The following is an 18,370-nucleotide window of genomic DNA, read 5'->3' on the forward strand; positions in this document are numbered from 1 at the left end:
GACTTCTTCCGCGTTATCAAGTTCTTTGTTAATTGTTCGATAATTTGGACACACTAAACATATTATTGATTTAGGCAGATTCACTGCAATAAGGAAATTAAGTTGTTTTTTTTTTGTTAATTGACTGTTAAACTAAGCCAATTTAATGTATCGTATTATAATCGCTATGATATTTTAAAGTTTCGTTATTTTGACATTACACCGCCCGTGAGGTCACGAGTTTAAGTCGGTGAGGCTTCCTGACATTGAAAAGTAGAACCCAGTACCCGTCAAAACACTCTAAACATAGAAAAACATTGCTATCTAGAAACCGGAAATCTGTCAGGCGCTAAAATTGATTGGTTATTGTTAATACGTGTTCACGTGAACTTTTGAAGTTTATAAGTAATTATTTTTTATCAATTTTTTCATACATTAATGAGAAACGCTGCACACATAAACGATCTAATTTTTGCCGCGTGTACGAAAATATTTTTTCTATCCAATTTCCCATAGCACTGAACTTCCTCATTGGGGTAACAATTCAGTATCCTTTGCACTACTCAGTGAATATTGGTAAATGCTGATGATAATAATATAAATATTTATGAGTATGTGTGTATACATATATATATGTAGACATATGTATTGGAATGTGTATATACATATATATTTAAATATATACATGTATATTAAAAAAAAAAATTTTTTTCACCACAACAGGCCAGGAGGCCCAATTACAGTGATGAATTATACAACAAAACACCCAGGCTTGAGAAAAATCGTATCAATTTTTTATGTTTTCGCGGAAATCGAACCTGAAACCTTCCGTTTGTGAGTCAAGTGTCTTGACCACTATACCATAGAGGCCGCTGTATATGTATGCATATGCATGTGTATGTATGTGTGTATATTTATTTATGTAAATATATTAAATATCTTCCTGTAAAGGTACTCATATACCTACGTGGATACAACTCCTTACTTGTTATTGTTTCTTTTTTTTTATTTATTGGGGATATAAACAGTAATACATGTAACAAGAATATAACAAATAAAATATACAGAGAATAAAACCAATGATAGATATCCACAGAAATACATTAAATACGCGTACAATACATACTTTTATTCTTTCTTATGTTATTCTTACTTTTAACTTTATAATTATGTTATACTGCTGGACTTGAATGTATTGCTAATAAATGTAATAGCCCATAGGGCGTTGAAACAAATAAATAAATAACAATAAACACCGTGTTTTCGGAACCTAACACAAAAATATTAAAGTATCACCATGCGTTTATAACACAGAGTTAGAAAACTTAAACACGAGGTAAATAATGACGATAAATTCATGTCCTTATTTGGAAACGAAGATTCAATACAGGTTTCTGAGCACCATGTAGTTACAAGTAGATTTAAGTTCCTGATAATAATCTACTCTCTAAAATGAGTAAACTGTGCGACTTGTTAAACCAAACTTAAACTCCGCCATTTTATCAAATAAGCAAGTTGTGTGATGTTAAACCGTCATATTTTTTATTAAGTTTGTTTAATTTATAATCGATTGCAATTATACAAAACAACATAAAATAAATATCAGCCATAAGAGAGATACGAATGCTGAAAACTTGGCTTTTGGAACGTGCTTGAGCTTTTAATTTTGATTTTGTTTTTTACTTGGATAATTTTTCATTTAATTTTATTATTTTCTATCCTTTACACGTTCATCATTTCGATATACAATAAAGATATCTACATCAAATATAGTTTTAATAGTAGTAAGAACATAAATATAATAATAACATCTTTATTATCAGCACCTACCGTCAAATTGCATAAGTGTCAAATCGCAATTCAGTAGGACTGTATGTATTATGTATATATTGAAAGTAAACCATTTTTTAAATAAAAAAATAACAGTAAAAACGCTCCCTTTTTAAACACATATGGTTTTCATATCAGTTTCGCTCATACTAAAAAAACAAAAATACAGTTCTGTGTGTCTAATACGAGGGTCGTTTGACGAAAAGCTAGCCTTAGTAAGTAAACTCATGACTTTTGTTGTTTTTATCAATTATTTTTTAACACAGTCCCTTTTTGGTGCAATGAGCATTTCAAGACAACTTTTCAGCTTCTTCATCACTTCCAAAACGTAATTTTTCTTGAGCTCTTTTAGAAAGTGTAAAGTTTCTATACGGCGCGGCGCCGGCGTCCTCCAGGGCATTTTTTTTAGGTTTGTGAATAAGGAAAAGTTGCAAAAATATTTCCGTTCTTATGATTTACCCAAATATTCAATTTTGAGGGCCATTTTCGATGAGTTGTAAATAACTCACTATTTGGAAATGGGAATCAAGTTGGGGTAGAGTGGGGTTCGAGCCTCAGGCCTGTAAGCCGGGAGTTTGAGACACTAGCTACCACAATCCGATTCAATAATTAAAACGGTAAATTAGAATGAAATTTTTAGAAAACGACATATTTATGTTAGAAAAATCACTATGTTCTGTCCATATATGTTCACACGAAGACAATGGTTGAGTCCTGGGACAAAACAGTATTGTATTGTCTACGCGTAAACAACTTTTTAATCTCATTTTCCTAAAAACGGCTTATTCCCCCCAATACAAAACACTGACTATATGCGCATTGTCCCAAACTGAGTACCCCAGGCATCTGGAGTTCTGGAGGTAACTGCTGCTTCAATTTTTTTTTCTTTGAATTCATTAAAAATATATGTGATTTTTTTTCTAATATAAATAATAAATAACAAATTTTTACAAATTATTTAAATTTTTAAATACTAGTATCAAAAGAGATCTGGATATAATTATCTCACCTCAAAATACGATAAGATCTAATCTTATGTTATGGGGCGATTTTTTACACATCGTTCTTTTGATAAAATATTTAAATATTGTATGAATGATAAATAAGCTTAACAAAAGGCAGCCAATACCAAACCCAACCCGTACTCAAGTGCCGTGAAATTATACATCCACTTTTTACGCTTGCTTAAGATTTACGATTTTTTTATTTCCCACATTTCAAAATATTAAGATTCTTCAATTTCTCCAAACATTTTTCATGTTCTCTTCCCGCCAAAAGACATTAATACTCTTCACAAATATTTCGTCTCGCGTATTTTCATATTAATTTTTATTAATTTACCAAAGAGGTGCATTTATCTTTTTAATTATTTTTTATCGCTTTGCCACATCTTGCTTGAATGACAGTCTGTAAAATGTATGTATCAACGGTAAAAATAATAATAATTCATGTTTATTAACTCGCCTTTCCCTGCGAAGTGTAACTAGTACACATCGCATGTAAACACTTTTATATCTCTCTAAAAATTCTACCACATAACCGAATATCGCACGCAACTACACTGGTTCAGTATCAGGCATAAAATAAACTTTCACATTCTATCACTTCTTCGCAATATTTTAAATAATCCCACTTCGCTTGTTTATCTGAAAGAGTTCTTCCAACCTCTATTACAACAGGGACTATCTCTTCCTTCTAATGACGAGAAAACTCTTTTTAATACCCTTTCACCGCTCTTATTTTCTTGCCCCTTCTTTCACAGTAGTGGCTGCTTGATTGTGAAATAATATTCCGACTAATATTAGAGACCTCTTCTTTATTTACATTTTAATCGGGTAAAAGGAATCGGGTTGTGGTCCTGTAGCTAGTATCTCAGACTCACGGACCAAAGGTCTGTGGTTTGAATCCCACTCTACCCCAACTTGATTCCCATTTTCTAATGGTGAGTTATTTACAACTCGTTGAAAATGGCCCTCAAAATTAAATATTTGGGTAAATCATAAGCACGCAAATATTTATTTTTCTTTAAAAAAAAATAAAAGATTGAAATGTCACTATCTAGATATTTTAGTTGTTCTTTTCTCCCTCTTCTTTCTTTCCCATCTCTTTCCCTCTCTTCATAGTATAGTGTAAATTTTTGTTAATAGTTTAAATTTGTTTTCAATTCTGGGTAAAATTATAAGATTAAGTATAATTCCTTAGAATATGTCCGTGTACTTGTAATTTTTTCAAACTGAACGGTTTGGGTAGGTAGGAAAAAGTTGCCTTAAGGCAATATGCCCGCCCTTGTATGTATATGTATATATATTCTTTATGTATACAAAGTGTAAAAATAATTAAATAAATGTGATAAATACTGGATTAAGATTTTAGGTATTCCTTCGTTAAACATTTACGTCGGACTCGTGGTGTAATGGTTAGCGCGTTTGCCTACCATTATAGAGGTCTTGGGTTTGATTCCCGACATGGTTGAAATGAATTATTTATTTTAAAGGGTGTTTTTACACTAGCATATTTCATAGTCTCTGGACTGGTACCTGAAGCGTAAGACTAATCATCTTACCTTTATGTAACAAAATGATCAATATACGCTGCAATTGGAGTACCGATGCAGTGCCCTATGCACCATTAGGAGCGTAAATGGAATGATGATAATGATGATGATAATGATGATGATAAAGATGATGATGATGATCCATTTACGTATCGATTGAAATAATTTGTTGCAAAATAATAAATACTTATTGGGCATGGAAAAAGCATTTTATCGGTAATTTGAGATAAATCACCTATACTTTCAAAAGCTTCCCAATGAAGTAAAAAAGTACCAAATATACAATTGTCTCACACACTCTTTACGTCTCACTCTCGATACTACAGGTTTATTCGTGAATGAAAGAGATAAATTCGCGTGTGACGCATGCCAGTTTACCACTGCAACAGAACGCCAGAAGCTTTCGGAGGCCCGCTAAGGGTGATCCGATTGCTTGCGCTGTGAGCGTAAGCAAATAGTGTTCTCATGTTTTTAGCGATTATATAAGTTTAAAATATTATCACTTTTGACTTGCAATATAGTTAATTGAAGCAATTGCCCATTAATGTTCTATTTTTGTAGATTCTTGATTTTTGTATGTGTATTGACTTTTAAAAAATTATCACAGTAAGGAAAAGGTTTACATAACAATTCCTTTAATATACAAAAAAAACGTGTGTGTAGTCTGCCTAACTTGGTACGATCTGTTGCAGGACAGAAATTTTTCATGCAGTAGAAAAATAATTGAAAATTGGCACCTGAAGCACAAGACTAGTCACTTTACCTTTATCTAACAGATTATTAAATTACGCCGCCTTGGTTTACCAATGCAATGCTCTATGCACCACTGTGTTTGGAAAGGGGGATGATGATGAAAGCCGTAAGCGTTTTAATGTAGAAAGCATTCAACCTTTTTGCAACTGACCCTTATGCGACAAGATAATCTATAATTATAATTATTTCACTGTATATTAAATAAAAAATTGTTTTATCTTTCATTGATAAATGTTGTTTCCCGTTTTGGCGACGATGTGACGCGTCTATGGCGTCTCTTTTGGCCTCTGATAACTTATGAATCGAAAGTGATAACATGAGTACAGATAAGAAGACCTACATTTGATTAATGTTGAATGTAATTAAATGTGTTAATACGACACTTCATGGCTAGCGAATAGAAATATATAAAAAATATGCTTTCCATTTTTTTGTTATTAACCACCTGAGACCCGAAACTAAACCAGAAAATGTTATATAAGTATTTTTATTATCTAATCAGAAATCATATTTTATTAGTGGTGCTCAATTTTATTTAAAATTATTTACAACTGTAGTTTCAAGAGAAAACCCCTTTTATAATTTAGTGTTTTAAAATCGTAACACCTTTTTGTAACACTCATTATTGTAAAGAATTCTTTACTTTAAAGTTTTTTTTTTTCAAAAGAAGTTAGTTGTACTACTAACAAAGTATTATTCTTTAAAAAAATATATAATTAATTAAAGCAATCACTTTTGTGGTTAAACATTTCAATACATGTTAGTAAATTATGATTTTTGATAACCACTTGCCAACCTTACTATGTCTACCAGTTTCGAGACGTATTTTATTTACGACGTTACAACCTATGTTGATTTAAATTGTGCACCTTTTATTAACTCATATCTGTATTCATAATCATTATTTTTCTAACTCTTTCTAATTTTAAGATTATTTTAATACAACTGATGGGAAAAATGTACTTATCTTATCTCTACTGCAATATATGTGTGTAATTTATGTGTACTCATTTTACTAATATGCAAAATGACTGTTTATATATAAACTCTTATAAATAAACAACTACAACAGTGTATGTCACTTTCCAAGCACAAGAGTTAGTCTCTTGTTTTGGAGAGTTACAAGAATAACATTTACTAGATGTATAAAAGTAGATCTGTAGAGAGTTTTAAAAAAAACATTTACCTTTTATGAAATTTATTAATTAAAAAATACAAAAACATGTTTTTATGTTTTTCTTCTTTTTAATAAATATTTATTTCTTGCTACTTTTGTGTTAAATATAGGTTTGTCTTTATACTTATTTATGTAAAGCATGTAAAAACCTACATGGTATTTGTATAAATAAATAAATGAGTAAATATGGCAAAACCACGGACTCCTGAGGTTTTTTTAAGCATGCACTCTTAATTACTTGATTTAGATATCAAATGATAGGTTTGTTGTGGTTATGTGGTGTAAGTCCGGATCAATGGATAGTTTTTATAATTCGCGAAGACATTTAAGTTTATTTAGAACATAGATAAACGCATTTTCCAAATGGTTATTCAACCATAATAATGAGAAACAAGTGGTTTTTTCATAACAGTACAAGTTTAGGTCCGTAGAGCCGTCATTTGCAATAAAACATATTTGAGAAAGAATTATGTTTGATAATAGGCCAGTGACGAAATAATAAATTAATATGTAGAGAAATTTTTGTATTTTTTATTTTGTTCTTTTTTACTCAATATTGCATAACTAACGATTCTAAAATACCTGCCCCTTGGAATTTAGAACCCTAACCTCTTTTCACTAAAAAAATAATAATTACTTTTCTTTCCCGGATCCTCTTCCTGTCTCCTTCCGAAATAATTAAATAATTACCTGATCTCACATTCCTTATCGTGCAATTTGTATACAAAATGTGTTAATCTTAATAAGCTTTTATTGAAAAACTATATCCACTCACTAAAAAACAGCTGCATTTTGAGAATAAATATGTACATTTGTTTTTTTAATTTGAAGTATAGATTTCGATTTTTTTTTTTGGTTGGCTGATAGTTTTTGTTTTTACTACTAAGCCCGCTCAAGTGCATGTATTTTTGTGCTTGAAAAATTGAATCAAACGTATTTTGGAAAAATTAATAAATCGGCTTTTTGAACATATTTTTTATATTTGCGGTTATGGTAAATCATAAGCTGAAATAATACAATAAGCTACCAAAAAAAAAAAAACAAAACACTCAGACAAACTTTTCCAAATATGTAAAAAATATTATTATCAACAACAGAGCTTGAATAAAAAATTCCATATATTTTTTGTAAAATTAATGTAATAATCCATAAGGGTTAATAAATAAATGTTCAAATAAATTAAAATAAAAACCAAAACATTTCAAAGTTTGCTTTAATTTTCAGATATTCGTACATAAATAATAATCGTAATATACAAATTCATCAAAATAAGGCAATGAGGATCATACTAAAAAAAATATATATTCTAATGTAGAAAGAATGCACTAAGAAATTGGCTTGCTCACAGTAAAGCAACAAATAAAATATAATGTGGCAATTTTTATACATAAAATAATAAGGGGATGAATAAAATAAAAACAATAATAACATTTAACCAACAATGTCATACATATGAAACAAGGGGTAAAAAAAAGATAAAATTACTAATGAGGAAAAAAACAGAATCTCTAAACTCATTGTACAAGGGATTGAAGCTGTACAATGAGTTACGTGAAGAAATAAAGGAAATAGAAAAAATAAAGGAATATTTTAAATTAATTTGAAAGAATATGTTATTGAGAAATTTTGACAAAAAAATTGTTATATTATTAAAAGTTTATATAAGTTTTTAAGATGTTATGAACTAACTTAATAAAGCATAAATAAATAAATAAAAACCATGCTAGAAAATTGAAAAAATATTATGGTAGCGCGGGGTTTGAACCTCAGAACCCCTATTTGGATTCGTGTCAAACAATATACCATTTACTTTCTCTACCTGTATCTACAAATTATTTACATATCTGTACATGCTGGTAGAAAACGTAATAGATATATTACGCAGATAGAGTAGTGTATTTTTAATATTATTTACACATTTTAGCAAACATCAATGCATATGGTACCAGTGAGGTCAAATTATTTTTATTATTAATTACAGTTTATATAATGGAAAAGATATGAATAAACAAATAAATAAACATAATTATTATACTATGACGTGGTTTTTTTACTAAAACAACCATTAAATTATGTTTGTGTATTTACTTATGTATTCGAATTTTATAACTATACAATGTAAACAATACTCAAATATTTAAATGTGTAATTTAAAGGAAAAAAACCCATATGCCCAATAATATGCCCATGCTCAGAAGCTGAAAAGTTTGTGGCCCTTTTTTTCCAAATTTCGCTTTACTGTGTGAAAGAATGGGAAAACAAGTATACATGGCAAAAACGAACGGTAACGTGAGACGAGGACGACCAAGGGAGACGTGGCATGATGCAAAATGTCAAATTCAGACAGAACCAAAGGGCACATATGACAAAATGTATGAATGTGGAAGAAGAATATATGCCGGGATAGACGTGTGTGGCGGTGCATTATCTCTGCCTACCCTTACGGAGAAATGGCGTGATGGTAGTAGTAGTAGTAGTGGCTTTAGTTTGAAGCTGTTATTTTTGTAACGTGTATTTTTTGTCTATAGAATTGTTGTATTTTGCGAAAGTATTCATGTATTGTAGTTTAAAAAAAAAAAAAAATATTTCACGGTTAAAAAAAATATTGTGATATTTTTTTTGTTAAAAATACCGATCCATTCAAGGAGAATGGATCTGATAAGTAATTAGAATACCGCAGGTGTGAGGCATTTTTTTCCGTAATATAATAAATTATTAACTCAATATATTATGTAATATCTCAGCAACTCAACACCGGGCTATCGGCCTCATAGAGTAAGGTTTAACTTTTTTTTGTAATATGCGTCTTAAACATTTAAGTTTGTAAGTGAAAATTCTTGATGGAAGTTCATTGTAATTTATTAAATAAATAAAAGACGAGGGATACTTTAATCCACACATTTGGAATATCTAGTGACCGGTTTCAGTCCGACCAGTCCGTTTCAGTCAGACCGACCAGTCTCGAAAATCTCGCAAAAGCGATGAAACCGGTCACTGGATATTCCAAATTTGAGGATTAAAGTATCACTCGTCTCTTATTTATATAATAAATATGTGTCCTTACATGAATAAATAAATAAATAACTAAAATAAATTAGCACTTATTAGTAACACACAACTGTTTCAGGACAACAAGAGTTCTGCTTTTCATTTCTTTCCAAAATTTATAACCTGAAAAATTTAGACATTAAAACAAGAGTCGTAAAATAACCTTTTGACTCTCCATAGAGTCCTGGTACACAATACATAATAATCTATTATTGTAGACGGTGGTCGGTACAAAATAAGATCCTCACCTCACTGCCACCTGTATAGATCTATTGTGTTAGGTCTTTGTGAATTATTTATTCTCCCTCTCTAAAAGGCTAGGTATCAAAAGCCAGGCTACCGAGTGGAGGACGATTGCTCTCATATATTGCTAAATCTCCTCCTCGCCGGCAAGGTTCAACACATATTAGAGATATTTTAATCTTAGCCATATTTGCATAACTACATAATAATTAGCACTTTAAAAATATGAAGATCATAATGCACTCATCTGCTTCTGAAATAAACATATTTTAATGATTATTTATCTTGATTACTTTCAACTCTAATAAGTTTTTTGCGCATTCCAATAATGGATTAGATAAGCGACTAAGTATTTTAAATGTCATTTGAAAACTTGCTTCTTTGACTGTCTGATAAATGTTTCTATCAGCAATATAAAATTAATTCGCCGTAATAACTAATGGTTGATTTTTTTTAATCGAGTCAATAAATTAATATACAGTAATTCTAAATGGACATCTTTATCAAAAAATACACCAATATATTTAAAAAACCTATACCTTATCGTATTTTTATAAATATATATATATATATATATTCATAAATTTTATACATTCTCATCTAACAAAGTGTATTCGATCGATAAATAAATTGGAAAACTAATTGGATTCTAATCGGTCTGACCCGTGCTGTTGGGTTAACAAAACCAACAACTTTATATATTTATTTTAATATAACATATAATATAACTTGGAAAACAAAAAAAATCTCTACTTTTTGTGTAATATTAACCCTTTATTGCATTTAATATTCTTTATAAGTAATAAGACAGATGACTTATTCTTATAACAAATAAAAATCAGCCTTACGTATTGCACAAAATTCGACAGTTATTTGTGAACCCGATATAGTAGACGTTTTACTACAAATTCACCTGAGAGATCGCATTTCGCCAGCATTCAGCCTACTTTCATCCTTATAAAGATACTGTGATAAGTGTATCAATGCGTTGTCATATGGATCATAAAGAAGAGTAAAGCGTATAAGGTAGCCACTTAAACTGGCCATAAGCCCTGTAAATGCATAGAATTCCATATTTCTTTCTCAAAATGTTTTTCCTCTTTGTTGCAATAAATTTCAAAAAGGGTAAACTTATGTATTATTTAAATCGGTTCTTAGAAGCAACTACTGTACTTTGTGCGTTTACAATGTCTTTTTATTATCAAGTGAATATTCGACCTTTCGAAAATATCTCATATAAACTTATAGCTTACGATGAATCAAACGAATATTCATATTTTTTGCTACCCTTGAACATTTGGCCGTATAGAAATTGATACACAAAGCACCTTTTAAATATTAAATCACGACGCACAGTAATACTCCTAAACCCGCATTCCTGAAGCAACATACTACAAATAAGGTAATAAAAATTGGCCATATTGGATTTCCGTGACCCGTATTCTCCGGCCGTGAACCTTGTAGTCGTAAACTTTTGGACAAATAATATAAAAGCTGTCAAATAAGTTTGGACGAAGCAAAAGCTAAGCCAGTATCTATCGATCATTTGAATCAAAACGATATTTTAAGGGTGTTTTGCATGCAGAGGTTTGCTTATTTTATTTGATTTCTTTTGAAAAAAGAACAAAAAATTGTACATAAAATGCATACAGAATATTTAAATAATATTTAGAAATATCGGTAGTAAAAACGTTTATGTAGGTACATTTTCCAGTTATAATGATTATGTAGCAAAATTACACTAACTAATTACATTAAATAAAGTTTGCATGATGTGAACCAAAAACAAAAAGAAATGTGAATTAATAAATATAGAAAAAACAGTAAAAAATATTTTTTAAAAGTCACTTAGTTTATATAACTAACAAAACAATGAAATATTTTATAATTTTTTTTTTTTAAATATTTCTTGTAATATGTAATGCGTATCCATAACCTCTTAACTGTATATTATCCGTACCTCAAAGGATATACTACGGGAGTCACATTACTTACTTATTGGGTCTGGACTTCAGACCTTGCCACTCCAGTGTGTAGCGACAGATATCGCCTTGTCAGTGGCTATCCTCAAATCATTATCATCACAAGTCAACTGCATTTGTGAACACCGCAGCAGATGAGGATCACCCTGCACCTCTCCACAATCACAGTGCATGTCATCTCCCTCCAGAAAACCCCACCTTTGTTGATTGTATTTACACCTAGACACCCCTACGCTTAATCTATTGAGAACTTTCCACGTAGGGAAGTCCAAACTCTGGGCGGTGTTTGTGCTTTCAGATGGCATTGTCCAGAGCCTCCGTTGAGTTCTTCTCTTCACAGATCCTCTATGCGTTTTTCTGCAGAGGTCTCCAAATCAGTTGTGACTTTAAAGAAAATCCTTCTCAATTCTAGTCTCGGAGGAGTCATTCGATGGTCGTAAAGGCGGTGTCTAGGGTCATGAATCTGTGTGTGTCTCTCTGTGTCCGCTGCTATATTTCTCTTGATGTTAAATGGAGTGATTCCTTTTATAGGATAAAGTTTGTGCACCGGCAGGCAGTTAGACACCAGTCGCGCCATGTCATTTACAGCAATATCCACTTGTTTGGTGTGTGCTGACTTCTGCCAAACGGGACAAGCGTACTATTCTGCAGAGACACACAGACCCAAGGCAGAAGTGCGGAGTACATGTGGAGATGCTCCCCAAGATGAACCGATGAGCTCTCGTAATATGTTATTCCTGGCGGATACTTTCTGTTTAATATTGGTGCAATACTGCTTATAGAAAAGCTTCCCGTCTAGAGTTACACCAAGATATTTGGGTGTTCGTGGGAATCACAGCGAACGAAATGTTCAGAAAACAAGATTTTGTGATAGTGCGATTTCCAAAACATGATAACTTTTGAAACAAATAAGATAATTTCAATCTGTAAGAAACTTTAAATCTTAAATAATGATTATTTTGATAATTAAAGTTCATATTAAAATAGTGGATCTGGTAGGTACTACTGATTTTTTTCCCATTAAAACAAAGTGGACAAGAAGATATTTTTGTTTTTTTACAAAAGTGGACTTTGGTGTTTTATTCACGTAAAAAATGGATTATTGCGATAATTTCTGCATTTTTATGTTCAAAACCGCAGTGGACTGCAATTTTTACTGAAATAGCTAAATATAGATAATTATCGTAAAAATTCCTAGACTTCCGAATTTCTTATCACAAAATGTTCCATATATGTTTTAATATCTATCAAACAATACGTTATTCGAAAAAGATTATTATGAAAATTAAATATTCAAATGTTTTTCAACAAAATAAATCTGTGGCTTGGATTTATAATTTCGTAATTTCAATACTCGTATTATTGGACAGTAATTATTTAACCCTTTTGAGGCGTTGTGTTGTAATGATCTGTTTGACGTCTTTGAAAACAAAATATTAATATAAACAAAACATTACAACGCATACATTTATGTATAAAATAGTTTAATATACAAGTTTTTTAAATTGACATCGACCTTCTGCAAAATATGAAAGACAAAGACAAATATGAAATTTGACATTATTCCTTCTAGATCCGCCACAGGAATAAAGTTAATATTTTATAGTTTATTATTAATAAAACTCATAATACTTATGTAGATATTATACTCCCAGGAGTTTTAAAATAACTCATTTGAGACCGAACATAAAAAGAAAACATTTTTGTGACAAAACAATAGTTAATAAACTACTACTACCTTGACTACGCGGATGTATGTTATCCAGATGCTAACTCTGAATTGCTTGATAAGTTAGAACGATTGCAAAATATTTGTATTCGTTATATCTTTAATCTTCGCAAATTTGACCACGTAACCGAGTATCGCACGCAACTACACTGGCTCAGTATCAGGCATAGAAGAAACATTCACATTCTATCACTTCTTCACAATATTTTAAATAATCCCACTTCGCCTGTTTATCTGAGAGAGCTCATCCAACCTCTTTCACAACACGGACTATCTCTTCGTTCTAGTAACGAGAGAACCCTTTTAATACCCTGTCATCGCTCTAATTTTTTTGCCTCCTCTTTCACAGTAGTAGCCGCTCGATTGTGGAATAATCTACCCACTAATGTTAATAATCTACCCACCCCTTCTTTATTTACATTTAAGTCAAGATTGAAATGTCACTATCTAAATATTTAAATTGTTCCTTTATCCTTCTTCTTTCCTTCTCATCCCCTCTCCTCTCTTCATAGTATAGTGTTTTTTTTATATATTTATATTTATTTTTGTTAATCTTTGCTTTTAATTTTTGTATAAAATTGTAAGATTCAATTTGTCCATGTATTTACAATTTTCTCAAACTGAACGGTTTGGGTAGGTAGGAAGAAATTGCCTTAAGGCAATATGCCCGCCCTTATATGTATATTTATTGTATATGTATATAAAGTGTCAAAAAAATAAATAAACTCCAAAATGGTGAAAAAACATAAAATTAGAAACAGAAAACACAGTATTTTACATTATCTGAATAAATTACATTAATAACTTTCACTATCAAAAAGATTTTAGTTATATTTTTTAATTGCGACACTTTTGGATTTGCTATTCGACTTTTCGTTTTTTAGCTCATCGGGCAGTTTATAAAATTCAGAATGGCCAATATTTTTGCGGCTTCTTGCCGAACTTCGTTAAGAGAAATTTAGAAAAATAAATCGTTTTTGAGTATTGTGGTTAATAAAGAAAAAACTGCGATTGAATTATTTTTAATCTATCTCTATATCTAGGAAAAATATTTTTTATTTAGGTAAAATTACAAATGTGAAATGATTGTAAAAAGACTATTAAAAAATGTACTATGAAAAAAAAAAAAACTTTATATTGGAACATAACCATACCGCTTCAATGAACTACAGCAATATATTACTTTCATATTTACTAAACTAAAATCACAAAGGAAGCCTTAGGTGCTAAACATAATTTAACTAAGAGCCTCACATCTTTCAGTTGTGGCGAGTTTAGAAGTAAATCTTAATAATTTATTACTTAAGTCCAAATCTACGAGAGAATGCCTCTTTCAAATGTTCAAAATCTCAGTTCGTTAGATCGATCGCATTAAGTGCATTAATCAATCGAATTGGAAAACATTTCGAGAATATGGGTCAATGTTTTTTGTCCTTTTTCCACACCTTATGTGAAACAACGGGTAATTAATGAATTTTAAATACAAACATGATACCAGATTACTAAATGGATGTCCTGTCAAAATGTTCAAATTGCTTAAGTAACTGAGTGCTAACAATGTTTTGCGAATTATTAATAATATTTTTTTATTATTCTCTATCATTTTAAAAACCAGTTAATTGAGGAACAATTATTTAAAAAGTGATTTATCCAAATTTGAAAACAGTTTATATCAAATTGTATAGTTCATATCTACATATATGAGAAAAAATCACACTATCCATTCGAAACGCGTATAAAGTGTCCCAAAAGTAACACATTTAAACAAATAGTGTTGTTTAAAACAAGTATTTCTTCATTTTTCAAGCCATGTTTTTATGTGACAAATCACTTTTCGAATGTTTGCTCCTCAATTAATGATGTTATCTCGATAAAAAAAACCTAACAAAATCTTATAAAAAAATACCTAAAATCTTTACATGTCATGCTTTATGTTTGAAAAAGAAAACAATTTTACGATGTGAAGAAGTGAATAGCAATGAAGCGCGTCTCATAAAAATAAAAAAAATACTTTATAAATAAATATAGATACATATGTATGCAATTCATTACTACTACTACTACTACTACCATCACGCTATTTCCCCGTAGGGGTAGGCAGAGAGAATGGACCGCCACACACGTCTATCCTGGCATACACTCCTAGCCTCTTCCACATTCATACATCTTGTCATACATGCCCTTCGGTTCTGTCTGCTTTTGACATGACCAGACTTCATTTCAGACTGCAATTCATTATTATATATAAATTTGTCAAAATGCAGGGCTAAACATTTCTAATTTTTTGGTCAATATTTAATGTACATTATAAATGCTGATCAGCAAAAAAACTGCTTTATGGACGTAAAATAAGCTATACGAGTATCTTCAATTTCGCTGTCAGATGCAATTTTTTTTTTATGCAAGATTAAATTAATATTCAATGATTTAAGGAATTAAATGCTGTGAAAACGGTGTATTTCTCGTAGATTTTAAAAGAATATGATTTTGTATTTTTAAAAATACGTATGAAAAAATATATTCACACAATAGATATCATTGGCGTGTCTTTATCGTTTTGGTTTTTTGATAAATTGTTTTTTATGGCAGATAGGACCATTAAAAAAATACCTCATTTTTATCTGCCTCCTTCGGACGTGTGCTATACAAAAAAGATAATAATTTTGTAAAACGCAAAAGATAGAAAAAGACATTTTTTTTTTGATCCGATACTTTTTCTCAAAAAAAAACCGTTCAATTATGGAGTGCGAAAAACGGGACAACGATACGTCAATTTTGTCGATTTTTGTTAGACATAATCAGTCCAACGTGCAATTGTCTTTTTTGCACAGTATCGAGGAGGCATATGCGAGAGAGTAATAGAATAATGATGTTTAAATACCTATTCATTAAATTTCTCTGACACGGGATATCCTGTTAATAGTTTTCGTTGGATATTCCGAACACTCCTCCATTTGTGTCCATTTCTATGGCAAAAATTAAGATTTCGCCCGTGCGCATTAAAGCTCATAACTTTATCATGTTTTTCTATAAGACGCATCGAAAATATACTATCCAATTTTTGTAACGCAATGTTTAAACAACTATTATGGCGTATAGCATAACACGTAAAATGTAATATTATTGAATTTATTCCAAAATATACTAAATATGAAGTCGTTAATTTTTCAAAAAGGAAGCAGAAATTTTGTTTTAAATAACCAAGTTTTTGTAAGCGTCCCTTATGATAATTGTCACCGCACGCGCCTGGAACGTACATAATATAATAGTTAAGAAACTCTTCATGTAAAATTACTGTCCTACTAACTAAATTATGATGAACATTATAAAGATAGTACCTACATTTTTCAAATGATAATGTGATTTTAAAATTGCCATCCATTTATCTATGTTCGTTTGTAGTTAATTAAGAATTCTCACGTGCGTATCAGCTTACAAGAACTTACACATACTGAATACTCTAACTTGTTTTGCTAACGATGATTTAAAAGGCCAGTTAGACTGAATGTTACAAAATAAGTTATAAAAAGTTAAAAAATAGAGATAATTATTCAAGAAATGCTTATAATATTATAGGCACTTCTTATTATAATGATTACGAAACAAGAATAGGAAGATATTAAATAAAACGAATTTTATCAAAATTAATTGTATAAATTAGCCTTGAGTTAAAAATAATTATTGCCTCGTGGTAATCGTGCTTGACAACGATCTACCTGTAGTTACCTATAATTTCTTTAACAGAGCTAAAGATGTTTAGAATGGTAGTATCTATATGTAGGCATTTGATTGAACTCTTGTTCGTCTGTTTTATTGCTGTCCCATGTAGCTCAATCACAAATAACTATCGACGTGATAACAATTCCCCACCATGGTTGTGTATCGTATTCGCGATCACAATGGAACATCCGTGAACACCTAATATTAAATGTCAAAATATTTACATTTCGCGACGTAAAATCCTGCTGCGAGATCACATATTTGAATTTCACCGATGTAAATATGGAAAATATTCCAAAACTACTATTTGTATTTATTTATTCATTTATTATTAATCATGCTATTCATTGCATTTAGCCGGCGGTTGACAAGTCAAATGTCAAGAAAAACGGTCGCCATAGTAATTGTTATTTAATTTTAACTTTTTTGTATTAGATACTCATTACTATTTGGCAAATGCAATATTTGTCGGCCTCGTGGTGTAATGGTCAGTGCGTTAGCCTGCCATGCAAGAGGTCTCAGGTTCGATTCCCGATATGGTTGATGTGAAATATTTATTGATATGGGTGTTTTCACACTAGAATATTTCATAGTCCCTGAACTGGTACCTGAAGCGTAAGACTGATCATCTTACCTTCATGTAACAAAAATGATCAAGATACGCTGCGATTGTATTACTGATGCATTGTCCTATGCACCATTAGGTGCGGAAAGGGAACGATGATGATGATGATGATTTTGCAAATGCAATATATTGTATTATTTTTTATAGTAAACGCCGATTTTTCGCCAACGAACTATATTTATTTACTGGAAATACTAAAAACAAACCGACACGAGCGCTGACTTGGAGATTACACACGCGTTATGACTGCGATAACTTAAGCATGTTCATTATTGTTCATTGTGAGCGCTCAAATGCTTACCATGTTTTTAAGCACGTCGATAGTTATTTGTGATTGAACTAATGGAAGGTTGGTGGAAGCATCAAACTAAATAGTAGACTAACTCAAAGGATAGCACGCTGACTAAGCTCTAGGGCCCGCTTCATCTGCTCTAAGGTCTGCGGGGTTGTTTGGGACAAATGACGTTAGAACGATTAGAGTTTTTGGACAGGTTTGTACCTACGGTTTGTTAAAAGACCAGCCAGGATTTCGTGAATGGTGTTCTGACCAAAGGGAATTTGGCGTGAGTTTGATAGGGCCATGTTAGGATCAGTTTTAAGATTTTCCCAGTATTGTCTTGATAATTTAATGTACTTACATGCTTTGGGCGATTTCTGTGAAAGTTTCCTAGATAAGTAAGAGTTTTGTGTAGTTGATTATTTTGTTTGTAATTATTATAAATTAGAACAT

At 30.9% G+C, this 18,370-nt stretch overlaps 1 protein-coding gene across 1 annotated transcript in view; it reads left to right on the forward strand.

The window, feature by feature from the left end:
- LOC148276943 (uncharacterized) overlaps positions 1 to 18,370 on the forward strand; it is a 114,636-nt gene that overhangs the window by 25,469 nt on the left and 70,797 nt on the right. The gene's annotated exons all lie outside the window — the stretch shown is intronic.

The sequence above is a fragment of the Micrasema longulum genome, unplaced genomic scaffold (assembly GCF_059751315.1).
Source record: "Micrasema longulum isolate JH-2025_06_02 unplaced genomic scaffold, ASM5975131v1 h1tg001122l, whole genome shotgun sequence".
NCBI classification, from domain to species: domain Eukaryota; kingdom Metazoa; phylum Arthropoda; class Insecta; order Trichoptera; family Brachycentridae; genus Micrasema; species Micrasema longulum.